A 16,421-nucleotide genomic window follows, 5' to 3' on the forward strand; every position below is an offset into this window, starting at 1 on the left:
GGCTATATCTCCGAAAGAGTGGTCATAGGATTCTTGTAGGCTATATCTCCGAAAGAGTGGTCATAGGATTCTTGTAGGCTATATCTCCGAAAGAGTGGTCATAGAATTCTTGTAGGCTATATCTCCGAAAGAGTGGTCATAGGATTCTTGTAGGCTATATCTCCGAAAGAGTGGTCATAGGATTCTTGTAGGCTATATCTCTGAAAGAGTGGTCATAGGATTCTTGTAGGCTATATCTCTGAAAGAGTGGTCATAGGATTCTTGTAAACTGTATCTCTGAAAGAGTGGTCATAGGATTCTTGTAGGCTGTATCTCCAAAAGAGTGGTCATAGGATTCTTGTAGGCTATATCTCCAAAAGAGTGGTCATAGGATTCTTGTAAACTGTATCTCTGAAAGAGTGGTCATTGGATTCTTGTACGCTGTATCTCCGAAAGAGTGGTCATAGGATTCTTGTTTGCCTTTATGACCATTCTTAGTGATATACTTGCACCCTCTTTTGTTTCCATGACCAATAAGCAGTGGGGACACTCACTATCCCACCATAATTCTCACATAAACTTTTAGGAAAATAACTGTGTAGATCTGGAGAACCGCACCATGCAAATCTTTAATCCATAAATGTGTGAGCCCTGGAGAAAGGAAGAGCTTTGATGGAAAACAATGTGGCTTGGACTTTCTTTCTTACATGTGTTACTATTTGACAATAGAAGAGCTGTTGAAATATTGAAGAAGAAACTAAAATAAAAGTCTATTCACCCATTTTAGGACAGACAAATGTGTTTCTTGTTACAGGAGAAGCATGGCTTGGGTTACTTATTCATGCTGGAGTTACATCAATGACAATGTTCATTATATTGCTAAGTACACAGATCTGGAATAAATATAGAGCTTATTTTTCTTATAGAAGAACAGTTTAGTCCCTGGAGAGACGTGCACTATGTTTCCAAACTCATTACCATAAATGTGTTTAAGGTTTTATACAACCAGAACTAATAGGATATAAAAGACTGGTACAATATGCTACTATTAGGCGACTGCAACATAGAATTAGCTTTTCTTTCTGTTCATTGTCCAGTGTCTTGTTTTACCATTAGATATTTGTTTTTCAAATCTTATTTAAATCAGGTTATTCAGGTATATGGTATACATGTCAAGAAAAGCTCCCAATGATATCCATTCACTTAATAGAGGCCAAGAGTGTCCTTTTGTCCTTCATCAGGCTATTAAAGCTTAGTGCATTTTAAAACTGAATAAATATATATGTATACTGCATGGTGTACATTAGAGATGAGCTAACCTTGAGCACGCTTGGGTTTGTCCAAACCGGAACACTCTACATTTGATTACTGGTGGCTGAAGAAATTCGATGCAACCCTAGGGAGTCTTGGAAAACACGGATACAGCCTATGGCCTATGACTGTATCGCTGCATCCAACTTTTTCAGCCCCCGGTAATCAAATGGCAAGGGTTCGAGTTTGAACGAACCTGAGCGTGCTTGAGATTCACTCATCTCTAGTGTACATGTTTTCTTATGGGAGCTCCAGTGTAAATTATGCCATTGTATGCCTTGCTTTGTAAGCATATACATACATCAAGTGCAGGCTATATAGACAGGCCCTATTTCTTGATGCTTCTAGTGTGTACGAAGTTATGGGCAACCATATAAGTTCTATAACAAGTTGTTATGTATGTTTCATAAAGATGTGCACTTCCCCTTGACTTTAGCAAATTAGTTGATAATTAAATTCTGTAGAGAAGGGCCGGGCGTGTTGGGTTTTTACCCCCCAACCGTTTTGTTCTGGGAGCAATAAGCCACCTTTAGAGTTGTCTGGCTGCAGCCTATACCTCTCTTCCTCAAAAAGTAAACATGAAAACCTGTGCCAAACCTTCATGTGTATAGGGAGTTTCCTAGAGATAATTATCGACCGAATATATGTTTGGCTTACAGTTATTAAAAGTGTAGGGCCGCCCTAAAAGAGACCGTATAGCAACCTGTAGACTAAAGTCATGTCTGAAAGAAAGAAATAACATGCAACCTAAGCCTATGTTCACACATTGTCAAAATGATGGCTGTTTTCATTGGAAATCCGTCACTTACTGGCAAATAATGGGCGTTATTCATATAATATATTAAATAACAGCTATTCTTTCCAGTAAAAAATGGTCATCATTTTGACAGTGTGCGAACATAACCTAAAGGAGATTCAGTGACAGGGAACATATGGAACATATATAGATTTGCACCCGCCTTAAGCAGTTATCTAGAATCAGGAAGACATAGCTACTTTTTCCAGTGCCATTCTTCTGCTCAGGTTGTATGTGGTATTGCAGCTCAGTTCCATCAAAATGAATAAAGCCAAGTTGTATTACCACTAGAGATGAGCGAACCTCGAGCATGCTCGAGTCCATCCTAACCCGAACGTTGGGCATTTGATTAGTGGTGGCTGCTGAAGTTGGATAAAGCTCTAAGGATGTCTGGAAACATGGATACAGCCAATGACTATATCCATGTTTTCCACATAGCCTTAGGGCTTTATCCAACTTCAGCAGCCACCGCCAATCCAATGCCGAACGTTCGGGTTAGGATGGACTCGATCATGCTTGAGGATCGCTCATCTCTAGTTACCACATACAACCTGAGAACAAGGGTGATGCAGCTATGTGTTCTAACTTTGGATAATCCCTTTAAAAGTCAGTATTGTTAGTGGTGATTATAAAAGCCTAGATTCTTGTACTGTTTCTTTACCTGTGCTCAGTAAAAAGTCTGTTGTGTTTGGTGCTAGAGAAGAGGACACATTTATGCTAGGATTGATATAACAACTCTATTAGTCTTTGATCTCCTGTCTCCGAACGTCCATTTGACCTTTTATTTCTCTACTGAGCATACTCGCATCTAACCTTTGTCTGACAGAATAGCCATGAGAATGAAAAAAAAAAAAAATAATAATTCAGAGTGAATGAAGAAAAAAAAAAGACATAAAGCTGTTATGTCTGTATTTAGTCAACCTTATTGTACAAACCACTCCTGCTTAGGTGAACGGGGATATTGGCTATAGGCTATGTTCAAATGCCACCAAAATGAGGGCAGTTTTTATTGGACAGCTGTAATAAAACAGCACATAATGGCTGTTATCTAATAATAATGGCCGTGATTATACGAATAACAATGTTTATTCTAAAATTACAGACTTTATTTGCCATTACATTACAGCCGTCCAATAAAAATGGCCGTCATTTCAGCGGTGTGTGAACCTAGCCATAATGTGTTGCATTATGCAGAGAACATATTTCTTGGTTATACACATATCCTGTCATAGAAGGTTGTTTGTTACCTAATGTTTCTTATTTGTCACGCTAACTAGTGTTGAGTAAGCATGCTCAGATGCTGCTCAAATAATTGATCCGCTGTCAGTTATAGATATAACAAAAAGATTTCTTTTTCTTTTTTTTTCTCATTTTTGTATGTTTTGTTCCTTTGGCGGATGTTTAATCAAAATATACAAAAAGTAGAACGGAAAAAAAAATGTAATAAACCCATTGCAATTCCACACATTCCCCGCCTCACTTGTAATGTGTTTTTCCTAAATCCATTCCATTGTTTCATTCTAATTTTTGTATCTTTCATTTAAACATTCCCTAAAGGAACCATATATACAAAAATGAGAAGAAAAAAGGGAAATGTAACCCAGATTGTACAAAATTAAAATCACCTATGTTACCCGCCACTCTCCGCTCTTAAAACCTGGTAAAATGCTTGAGTCTTCCAATGATTTCAATGGGGCTGCTTACTCGATTTGCATAATCAAGCAATGAAAAGGCTCAACTCTAATAACAAGCCCCATTATAATCAATAGGAGACTCGAGCAATATACCAGGTGCCAAGAGCAGAGAGTGCAAGTATACTTGACTCGAGTATTTTACTACTCACTTAACTCTAATGCTAACATCTATTTATTTGATGGAGAAAAAGGTGGCTCATCAGAAACAACCCTTTGTCAGTCAGTTAAAGGGGAAGTTTACACATAAAAAAAAAAAAATTCAAATCAACTGGTGCAAAAAAAGTGCCAGAGGTTTGTAATTTAATAAAAAATCTCCAGTCTTCCAGTACTTATCAGCTGCTGTATGTCATGGAGGAAGTGGTGTATTCTCTTAAGTCTGACACAGTGCTCTCTGCTGCCACCTCTGTCCATGTCAGGAACTGTCCAGAGCAGCAATAAATCCCCATAGAAAACCTCTCCTGCACTGGATAGTTCCTGACATGGACAGAGGTGGCAGCAGAGAGCACTGTGTCAGACTGGAAAGAATACACCAGGAATGACCTACAGGACATACAGCAGCTGATAAATACAGCAAGACTGGAGATTTTGTAATAGAAGTAATTTACAAATCTATGTAACTTTTTGACACCAGTTGATTCGAACGAAAAAAAAATTCACCGGAGTACCCCTTTAACCCCTAGGCGACCCTGGATGTACCCGTAAGTCCAGGGCCGCCTCCATGTGTTCAGAGCGGGGCTGCGCGGCGGCCACGCTCTGAACAGCCGCGGTCCCTGGTGCCGCTTGTAGCCCGGGACCACGGCTTTTAGCGGGCACGGTCCAATCGCCGTGCCCGCTAATAAATTAGTTGGATGCAGCCGTCAAAGTTGACAGCTGCATCTGATTACTTGATGCAGCTGTTCCCTGGTGTCTAGTGGGGGGATCGCTCACATCCTTCTCCGCCGGGGCTCAGCGCCGTAATGGCGTTGATCCTGGCTCGGCACTCGATTGTTTCCGGCTGAAGCAGCCTGAAGCAATCAATGTGCCTATCTCATCGATCTATGCTGCATATCTATGCTGAAGATCAGAGTGCTTGTACTAGAAGTCCCCCAGGGGTACTTCTAGTATAAGTGTAAAAGTAAAAATAAAAGTGTTGTTATTAATAAAAAGCCCCCTCCCCTAATAAAAGTTTGAATTACCCCCCTTTTCCTATGTTATAAATAAAAATAAATAAACATGTTTGTTATCGCCGCGTGCGTAATCACCCAAACTATTAATTAATCACATTCTGATCTCACATGGTAAATGGCGTAAGCACAAAAAAATCCCAAAGTGCAAAATTGCGCATTTTTGTTCGCATCAAATCCAGAAAAATTGTAATAAAAAGCGATCAAAAAGTCGCATTTGCGCAATCAAGGTACCGATTAAGCCTGGGAATGGAGCGATTTTAAGGAACATATATTTGTTAACAATGGTTTGAATTTTTTACAGGCCATCAGATACAATTAAAGTTATACATGTTATATATCGTTGTAATCGTAACGACTTGACGAACATATATAACAAGTCAGTTTTACCCCAGGGCGAGCGGCGTAAAAACGTAAAAAAATAAATAAATAAATAAAAGACATGCGTTTGAAATTTTTTCTGGTTTTGCAGTGTACTTTATGAAAAAATTCAGCCTGTCATTGCAAAGTACAATTAGTGGCGCAAAAAATAAGGGCTCATGTGGGTCTCTAGGTGGAAAAATGCAAGCGCTATGGCCTTTTAAGCACAATGAGGAAAAAAACGAAAACGCAAAAATTTAAATTGGCCCGGTCCTCTAAGGGTTAAGGTTGAATTCCAATGCTGCTTGGCCCTTGAGCCTTCTCCACATCTTCTATCTGCCATCATGACATACAGGCACATTATGGTGAGTTAAGAGGTATAAAACAAAAAAACTGTAGGAGACAAAGGCTACACTGCCACATTATGTGAACTTTTCTTCATACACTTGGTGTAGAGAACCTGACATTGCTGGTGCCGCATAAGCCATCAGCTGTCAGTACCATAATAAAGGAGATGTTTTACCATCCACCTTAATGGAACCTTCACAGCAAAATAAATTCATGACAACCCTGCACTTAACATTTCTAAAACCATAAAACTAATGTCCAATTACCAGCTGAAAATTTGTGATATTATTGCATAAAGATTCAACAAGGGGATAATAAGCCGGAAAATTTCTCACAGGTATAGGATGCAATATTAATCATCAGTGACTAATACAAACGCATACTGCCATAGTAATGTATTCTTACTACTTTTATTTATTTCTCTGTCTGTTAAGGTGATCGCCTTTGTGATGATAAGAAAAAATTATTCTTCTACCGCAAATTCTAGGACAAAGTGTTCCACTTCTGTATTGACCTCTATTGAAAGCCAATAAGTCAGCTATTCACCAAAAGGTCAGTGTGTGCCCTTGTTTTTTACTTGAAGGACATACGTTTTGTTCCTGATAAACATATGAAAAAACATCTTTATATCTTTTGTAGAGTTAAAAGTAAATGTCTAACTTGGATCTTACATTATATATATATATATATATATATATATATATATATATATATATACATACACATGCCTATAGCTGGCACTCACCTGCCATATAGTGCTTACTTCTTGGCTGTTTTTAAGCAAACCCTAAAAAGTAGCAGCAAACCTTAAGAAGTAGCTGCAGCACAGAAGTCATTATAGAGTAGTACTGAGCAGTGTAAGTTTTGTAAGTTCCAGCACTGGACTCAGACTGTATCTCTATCTTACATTCTCTTTCACTGCACTTCTTTCACTCTTCTCTATGGAGCGACAGCCTGCTCAGCCAATCACTGACTGAGACAGGACAGCGCAGTGGCCAGTGATTGGCTGAGCAGGCTATCACTCTTGCATATGGAGTGAGAGCCCACTCAGCCAACCACTGGTCACTGCGCTGTCCTGTCTCAGTCAGTGATTGGCTGAGCAGGTTGGAGGTAAATGGAGACACTGGAGACCCATAGGAGGACAGACAGGGGGGGGAGCGCAGACAGGTGACAATGCCCTTTTTTTTATTTTTTACATATGCATTTTATTGTGTGGCCGACATCTTTACAAACTCGTTACCGAACCAAAATGTTTGCAAAGTTCGGAATAAATATCAGTTCGTAAGATTCAGTTCGCTCATTTCTAATCTACATGTATCCTATCATAGACTGCATTCTTTCCCATCCTATTGTCACATGTAATTTTTAAAACATGGTAAAATCATGGTGGTTTAACTATAGATGGCTTATGAATGAAATTTCATTCCGGTAAAATATTTGCAGATTTAGCATTTTGAAATTTTTTGCTTTAAAATATAGAAAAGCGTCTCACTCCTGCCACAGGGAAATAAAGGGATTAGCTGTACAGTAGTTAGTAGGAGAAGCAGCTGCCCACAGTCTCCTGCTGCATATGTAGAAATAGTCAGGAATTATATAAATCCCCAAGGTTGCTCATGGCAAATGTAGCAGTAATCTCAGTCCAGAACAAACACACAAACGCACAATTTCCCAGATGGTGAATAAAATTTGAATTTTATTGTGTCTCTTAAAAAAAAACTGGCATATCTAATCACAGCTATGCACACATCAAATCACCAGCCATCATTTTACTTGTTAGCATTTACCCACTGGTGGCATAGCTGACAAAGAGTTATATTATGCCTCCTTTATATATGCTTTTCTCATCTTGGAAAAAAAGCCACAAAAATAGCAGTTACTCTAGTGTGACCCCCTCCCCCCATATACTGTGCTTTAGTATGCGGTTTTAAAAATTTTTAGTGCTTTTTTTCTTATTACAAGTCATGTGATTCAAGGATTTCTATTAAAGAATAAATGGCATAAGAAGGAAACCAAAAAACACAACACAATGACCGTTTTTGGGGGCGGAAGAAAGGATATGTAAAATTGCTCTCACACCACTTAGGCAAAGTGTTGTCCATTCAAGTCAGTGAAATCTAGGAGTCTTAGAACATTGAGTAGGGATACATGCCAAGCCAAACAATCTCTCCAAAAGGAAAGGCTGGCTAGGAGGAGGAGGAGGGTGAGCGGCGGAGGGGGCATCCTGAAACTGTGTGGCGGCGTTCGTTATGGGTATAGCACAGGTACTACTCCCCCATTATCTGCTCATAATATGAGCACATAATGGGAGTAGTAGTACTGTGTATATGTGGCAGCAGCACCAGCAGCACCGAGCAGGGGGGGAGGTTGATGCACTTCTCTCCCTCCCTGCTCGGTGCCCTCCAAACGTACTGGTTAAATACATTTATGGATTACTTGCTCCCCAAAGTATTCCATAAATGTATTCAATCAAAAACATACTGTCTATTACATTTACATACACATCCATTGTAATTCCAATCAAGTGTCCAGCAGGGGCGCACTATATATAGAAGTCAATGGTACTCATTGACTTCTCTATATAGTGCGCCCCCTGCTGGAAACTCCATTGTAATTACACCCCCGGTTTGTGACGTCACGTTTTTTTTAGAGAATCTGGTCTCCATGATCTACTAAATTAAAGGAAATAGCCCTATATGTGCATTTCCCATAACTAATGTACATTAGAAATTTGTCCAACTTTCCATAAGTAATAACATATTAAAAAATAGTTTTGGCCGTAGTTGTCCTTTAATATTCCTTTGACCTATGTTTTTTGAGCAGAGAAGGTCTACGAAAGAAAAATACCACTAACTAGGTGGAAACGCTATAGCTACACAATGCTAAGGGGTTAAAATCTATGGGGAAAAAACAGCCATCTGTGCACACATTGTAAAAAAAAAAAAAGTTTTTACAATGCGTGTACAGAGATATATCTGTTTTGGCTTCAAGTGGGAAAGCAAATTAAGGTTATGTTCACACAATGTCGCAATGACAGCATTTCTGTTGGACAGCCATCCTTTATAGACAAAGATGAGTGTCTTTTGAGAATTAAGGACACAAATAATGATCATTAACATTTTTAAGGACATAATTAAGAAAAGACAGACTTATTTTGTTAATTGTTAATTAAGAAAAGACGTTTTTTTTTTTGTTGATTTTTTTAATCAACTGCTACCACAAAGTTATATAGATGTGTAATTTACTTCTATTTAAAAATCTCAAGCCTTCCAGTACTTATAAGCTGCCATAGTGTATTCTTTCTAGTCTAACACAGCGCTTTCTGCTGTCACTTCTGTCCGTGACAGAAACTGTGCAGAGCAGGAGAGGTTTTCTATAGGGATTTGCTGCTGCTCTGGACAGTTCCTGTCATGGACAGAGGTGGCAGCAGAGAGCACTGTGTCACACTGGAAAGAATATACCACTTTCTGCTGGACACACAGCAGCTGATAAGTACTGGAAGACTTGAGATGTTTAAATAGAAGTAAATTACAAATCTGTTTAACTTTCTGACACCAGTTGATTTGGAAAACAATCATTAAAAAAATTGCCGGAGTACCACTTTAAATTATATTCATTAATTATAATAATAAGTCTGCTATGACTATTATGGAAGTCAGGACACTGTTGTAGGCAGAACCTTACAAATACGAACAGGTTTGCTTTAACAAGCGCTTGCTATCAGAATAGAGTTAAACACAACAAATAGGCTATAATAGTCACAAAATGGGAAATGTAAGCCTGTCACAGATCAAGATGGCAAAACAGCAGGATGTTAGAATATAAACCTTTTACACTTTTACATAGTCTGCTTCCACAGAGTAAAATGTTATATCACTGCTGTAGGACACCAAGGAGACCTAAACCTGTATTTTATACCTCTGCAGCATGTGTAGCACAAACGGCAGTGATCTACATCATTTTATTAAGACCACACTGTAAAATCTTAAGTTTATATTCTTAAAGTTGTACTCCAGCAAATGTTTCTTTCAAATCAACTGGTCTCAGAAAGTGTCAGAGATTTGTAAATTACATCTATTAAAAAAATTTCCAGACTTCCAGTACTTATCAGTTGCTGTATGTCCAACAGGAAGTGGTGTATTCTTTCCAGTCTGACCCGGTCCTCTGTCCTGCCACCTCTGCCTGTGACAGCAACTGTTGAGACCAGTAGCAAATCCCCATAGAAAACCTCTAATGATATCCAGACTGAAAAGAATACACCATTTCCTGCAGGACATATAGCAGATGGTAAGTACTGGAAGACTTGAGAAGACTTGTCACCCCCTTTTTGCATTATGACTTCTCTACACAGGTGTAAAGGGTACATATTGCAGTTTTCATACCTTATTCTATATCATATGTCATGGTCCTTGTTTAAGTAAAAAGTGATCTTTTATTATCTGCGGATTGTGCTACCTGGGCGAGGCTTCTGGGCTGTAGCTCCACTTAGCCCCGCCCACAACATTGCCATAGGCCCTGCCCCTGCGCAAGGTCCTGAACGCATAGGCCTCACCCCCTCTACGGCTACTGGATCGGCCGGCCTAAAGGTCTAGGCCCCACCCCTCTAGGACAGCCCATTTCAATGTCCGTTGAGGGGGGTGGGGGCCTATGCGCAGATGACATCACAGAGGGGCACAGGTAGCACAATCCACAGATGTTAAAAGGACACTTATTACTGAAACAAGCACCATGACGTATAATATAAAATAGGGTATGAAAACGGCAAAATTTACCTTTTACACCTTTGTAGAGAAGTCATAATGCAAAAAGGGGGTGACAGTGTCACTTTAAGAAAATTACAAATCTCTGGCACTTTCTGGTACCAGTTGATTTAAAAAAAAAAAAAAAACGTGGCATGTGGCCAGTAGGTGATTATCTGTGCTGACACCAATCCTAGAGGTGCTGCATAGCAGGGCCAGAGCTTAGTGTCGCTGGCAGCGGTGGGGGAGCAGGGAAGGTGAGTATAGTATTTTTTTTATTTAGTGCCTACCTGAGCACATTTAAAAAAAGAAAAACCTCCCTGGAATACCCCTATAGGCAGTTTTGTAAAATCCATTTATATTTCTACCTGTAGACATCTAGTAGAACATTGATAACTAAATCCCTGACCCTAGATTGCAATCATCTTTTACCAAAACTGCTATTACAAGGCAATGTTTGGGTTGTCAATCAGGTGGTTATAAAGCGACAAGATAAGAAACACTGACTGCAGATTTTAATGTGATTATTATTTTGTTTCTTTTGATTCCTTAGGCTAAAGCAAGCATGTTAATCCTTAGATATGCTGTCCACAGCAGTTTTAAGGAAATGTGAAATTCGACTCAAATTCTTTTATTTCACATGTTGGAACAGTAGCAGAAAGAGGCAGAAATAAACATAAAAGCTTGAGGCGACTCTGCGCTCAGTTTTCTCACAAAAAAAAAGTTTAGTTTTTTTTATTACCAAGAGTAGTGCCAGACAATGGGAAGAGCATCATGAATACTCCAGTATTTTTGCTCAGATCAGGAGTGGATTGAAAACACAGAAAGGCTATGTTCACACACAAATTTAGCGGATGGCCGCCATTTAACAGCAAATGACGTCCGTTATTTCAAAACGTCCGTTATTTATTTTTTTTTTTTTAAATGGCAATTATTTTCCATTATATGGCGGGCATTCGATAAATTTCAACAGGGTATGAGCATAGCCTTTCTGTGTTTTCAATTCAATCCTGGTTTTGGTTAAAAAAATACCAAGCAAAATACTTACCTACTGAGCGGAAATACAGTCTAAGAACATAGCCTATCACTGTATATAGTAAATGAGTCTTTAGGTTTGCATTTTCTCTTTCACGCCACAGCTACATGATTAAAGATGTCTATCGACGAAATTCATAAAAAAAAGGAAAAGAACATTTTTAAAAATTGAGATAGACTCATTGGATGCCCAGTAAGTTAGAATTCTGCCCTATTGCAACAACAGCTGCTCCAGTCAACTGTAAACTTCTTTACTGTCTATGGCCGGGTTCACACAACGTAAGACACCAGCCAGGCCAGTACCGTCCAGATGAACTTAATTTCTTTTGAATTGGGATGCAAGCGTCAATTAGCCATAGCAGATAATGTAAAGTACGTCCGGAGCACAGTTATTTTAGTGAATCCGGTCGGGCACCCGAATCTGCGCCCGGCGTACTAAATATTCTTCCAGCAGGTGTAGATTTGGATCATGATTTACGCCTGTGAGCAGGCGTAAATCTTGATATATGAGGCGCGGGAAGAGGCCACGCCTCCTCTCCGGCTTATCATGCCCCCGCAAGCTCCACCAGTCCGCCCATTGGGCGAGCGGGTGTACGGGAGGCGTACGCCAGGGAGAAGGGGCGAATCTGCACCTTTTCCCTGGCATACGCCTCGGGCGTATGTTTCATAAATGACCCCCTTACTATTTGCGCAATTTGTGCTATATTAGCCTTACTATGGGATATGAACAAACAGGCTAGCACTTAAAGAGGTATTCCCATCTTAAATAATATATTTAGACTTGTAGGCCTCATCAAGTTAAATCTTTTTTGCAAATACATTCATTTAGCAAACTGATATGCAGTACATTTCCTCCCATTGTTAACAGCTCATTTTTTAGGTTAACGACCACTACTCTGCTCTAAAAGCAGTGGTCTGGCTGCTGTATTTATATAGCTATAATATAGATATATAGAGACAGAGGCGGACTTATCACTTGTGCAGACTGTTCAGCTGTATAGGGGCCCACGACAATAGAGGGGCCCACGTGGCTTAAACTCTAAAGTGTCAGCTCAGCATGGTACATGTCTGTAGTGCGCCCCCAGGCGGTATCAGCACCCGGGAAGTACGGGTCCCCTGCTCCTGTAGGGCCCACTTAGTGACTGGATGCTGTGCCCGGCTGGGGCTTGTTCTCCTTTCTCCACCTCTCCTCCTGCATGCTGCTGCTGACAGCCCCTCCCCCTCCTGTACTCCACTGTCCGGCATACCTTGTGTGAGGAGGAGAGGAGAGAGAGTGTGTGATGACAGGGTTGGAGGGATCCTGCAGGGACAGGGCTGTGAAGAGGAGCAACAGCAGCAGCTCTGACAGTGAGTGATTGTCAGTGTGTCTGTCAGGCTGCTGGAAGTTGTGGGATAGAGGGTGGACTGTGTAAATGAGAGCACAGAACCCCTCTGATGATGGTGTTTGATGGTAAGTTTATGCCTTTTTTGACAATAACTGTGCCCCCCTCCTTCCTGCAGCATGGTTGTTTTTCCTCTTTTATCTCCCCCTTAAAGGACAACTCCCATGAAAAACTTTTTCCCAGTAATTGAAGCACATTACAAAGTTATATAACTGTGTAATATGCTTCAATCACCTATCTGCCTCCCTTCCCTGTCTTTTCCCCCCGCAACCCCCCCCCCCCCCCCCCCCCCACCAGGAAGTGCACTAAACTCACACATACCTAATTACTGTCGTCACCAAGCTCTTCTCTTGGCTTCTTCTTGTGACGATGAGTCATCAGCAGGAGGGCTGCTCTAGCTCCTGTTACACCAGCCTCCCCCTCCCCTACCTTGTCAGGTGACTCTACTTGCTCAGCTCCGATTGGCTGAGCAACTGCAAGTCATCTGAGTCATGTCACTTGCTTATCTTCTCTCCGTTACTGACTCCCAGCACATAGGCAGCCCCCCACCCTCCCCTCATACTCTCTCCTGCTGCTGAGTGGTGCAGGGGCTGAGAACCTGACTGAAGAGAGAGAGGGGGTCATGTTTAGTGTATGATGGGAGTTGAAGTGAATTGAGGGGCAGGCACTTGCAACGTCACAGCAGCCAAAGTACATCATGGGAAGCTGAAACCAGGAAGTAAGGGAGAAATGAAAAATGAGAATGAAGCTCAGGCTGTATCCAGTACAGGCTGTATGCAGTACAGGCAGTATGCAGTAACAGCTCAGGAGGGATGATAAGTATATAAACTATGTTTCTGATTGTTTTTTTTTTTTTTTTTTCTTAGCACGGGAGTTGTCCTTTAAGCAGCCACATACAGTACATGTATCCCACCTGTGCAGCCACATACAGTACATGTATCCCACTTATGCAGCCACATACAGTACGTGTATCCCACCTGTGCAGCCACATACAGTACATGTATCCCACCTATGTAGCCACATACAGTACATGCATCCCACCGCGGCAGCCACATACAGTACATGTATCCCACCTGTGCAGCCACGTACAGTATGTGTATCCCACCTGTGCCCCAACCTATTAGCGCTGTTCTGGGGTCACACTCTGAGCTATATATTCTGATCTCCCACACAGCATCCAGTGTACAATGCACCCAAGACCCTCCAAGTACAATAGCTGCAAACACTACAACTCCCAGCATTTACTGACAGTCTGCAGCCCTCAGGATATGCTGGGATTTTAAGTACAAATGAGCAGACAACTACAACTCCCAGCATTCTATGAGAGCTTCATAAGTGTAAGGCATTCTGAAAGTTGTAGTTATTGTTATTCCTGGAGTTGTGGTCACAGATACATCAGTGCAGGATGGGACCAGGTCAGCATGTCGCTTCTGATGGGTTCTTTATTTGGGTTCCCCCATCATCAGTTCTATTGGTGGGCCACAGGTACTCCAGTCTTACACTGGGGCCTGCACAGACTACAGTACAGTCCTTTAGTGGGCCCTGGCATCTGTGTTGTGCTATAGGGCCCTTCCGAGAAACCAGGAGACATGTACCGGAGACCCGGGCGTACATATGTGTGCACCTTTAAGGCAGAAAGGTGTAGAAACAAATAGGTTATGGCCCAAACACATTTTTTGGACAGGGGCCCTTTGCAGTCTGTGTCCGCCCCTGTATAGAGATATAGTAGATATACTGTATACTGTAATATATAAATGCAAATTTTGGATATTAATGTATTTGCAAAAAATATATAACTTGTCTGTCATAAGAGTGACTTATGATGTCACACACCCTGCAAAAGTATTGCCTATTAAATCATGAATTTCAGATCTTCCTAAATATCTTAGACACATTTCCACTAAATGAAAAGCCAGTATTATCTATGGGCTTAAATAAGCAGGCTCATAAAAGGTACAACAATTAAAGTGATTAAACGTAATGGTCAGGTGACCAGATGAAAAGGCCATAATATAAAGAATAGTGCAAACCCATAGAATATTCACACCTATTGACCGCTGACATTGTCACAGGAAAACCAATTCTATTTACTTTACCCATCATTGGTTGTAATGTATTGACTATTAAATAGGTGATAGAGTAACAATTAAAGGAGTTCTGTATCAGAATTTTTTTTTTTAAATCACCCTAAAATATATAACTTACTAATTTAGTGTTATCAGTAATAGTACTGGCTTTTGCAAGATTTTGCGTAATTCAACCCTGACAAGAAAAAAAATAGAAGTTCTAAACATGTTTTATCTACAGCTCCCCAACTCCTCCCCCTTTTCATAGACAACACATTATCATCTGATGTCACAAGAGGCTTGGGCAGGGAACTGCCAGAAGTGCTGAGGGAGGGGAGTAGGCAGGGTGGGAGGACAGTGATGGAAAGGTGTGGAAAAGCAATGCTTTCTGGGCATTGTAGTACTGAGCACCTGTTTAAATGGGAAGGCCAAAACTAAGACCTTCAAAACAAATGGTTTTTTGGTGGTTTCAGAACTGGGGCAGACAGGTAAGTAATGCTATAGGCTTCTGCAGCATTTTTATTTTTTTACCCACTGTTGGAGTACCCCCTTTAACCCCTTAGCGACCCATGACGTAATGCAGCTGTCAGGTTTGTACTGCTTTGTACTGCACGTCCCTGGTGTCTAGTGGGACGGATCTCCCCCCCGCGATGTGATCATGGGAGGGGGGAGATCCTTTCTTCTGGCCGGCCCGGGGCTCAGCGTCGCAATGACGCTGATCCCGGCTCGGCAATAGATTGCTGTGGCTTGCAGCAGGCCAAAGCAATCTATGACCGATCTAATCGATCTTTGCTGTGTATATACACAGCATTGATCTCTATGAGAGATCAGTGCTGTGTATATACAAGTACCCCAGGGGGACTTCTAGTTGATGTAAAAAATAAAAATAAAAAAGTGTTTTTATTAATAAAAAAATCCCCTCCCCTAATAAAAGTTCAAATAACCCCCCTTTTCACAGTTTACAAATATAAATTAATGAATAAACAAATAAACATATTTGGTATTGCCACGCACGCAATTGCCCGAACTATTAAATTATCACATTCCTGATCTTGCACGATAAAAGGCATAAGCGCAAAAAAATTCCAAAGTGCAAAATTGCGCATTTTTGGTCACATCAAATCCAGAAAAAATGTAATAAAAAGTGATAAAAAAGTCATATATGCGCAATAAAGGTACCGATAGATAGAAAACATCATGGCGCAAAAATTGACACCTGACACTGCCTCATAGACCAAAGGATAAAAGCGCAATAAGCCTGGGACTGGAGCGATTTTAAGGAACATATATTTGTTAACAATGGTTTGAATTTTTTACAGGCCATCAGATAATATAAAAGTTATACATGTTACATATCGTTGTAATCGTAACCACTTGAGGAACATGCATAACAAGTCAGTTTTACCATAGGGCGAACGGCGTAAATGCAAAACTCTCCGAAATAAAAAAAAAACCTTTTTTTTTTCAATTTTTTCAAATGATTTTTTAAGCGCTCATATAAGTCTGTAGGTGAAAAAATGCAAGTGCTATGGACTTTTAAACATAAAATGG

The 16,421-nt window shown here is 40.5% G+C and overlaps 1 protein-coding gene across 2 annotated transcripts in view; it reads left to right on the forward strand.

The window, feature by feature from the left end:
* The window catches only part of TMEM150C (transmembrane protein 150C), a 117,754-nt gene that overhangs the window by 67,476 nt on the left and 33,857 nt on the right, over positions 1-16,421 (forward strand). For both annotated transcript variants that reach the window (XM_069976692.1, XM_069976693.1), the window contains exon 2: positions 6,086-6,203. The gene's annotated coding sequence lies outside the window, so the exon portion shown is untranslated. The remainder of the gene's footprint in view (positions 1-6,085; positions 6,204-16,421) is intronic.

The sequence above is a fragment of the Dendropsophus ebraccatus genome, chromosome 7 (genome assembly GCF_027789765.1).
Source record: "Dendropsophus ebraccatus isolate aDenEbr1 chromosome 7, aDenEbr1.pat, whole genome shotgun sequence".
Taxonomy (NCBI): domain Eukaryota; kingdom Metazoa; phylum Chordata; class Amphibia; order Anura; family Hylidae; genus Dendropsophus; species Dendropsophus ebraccatus.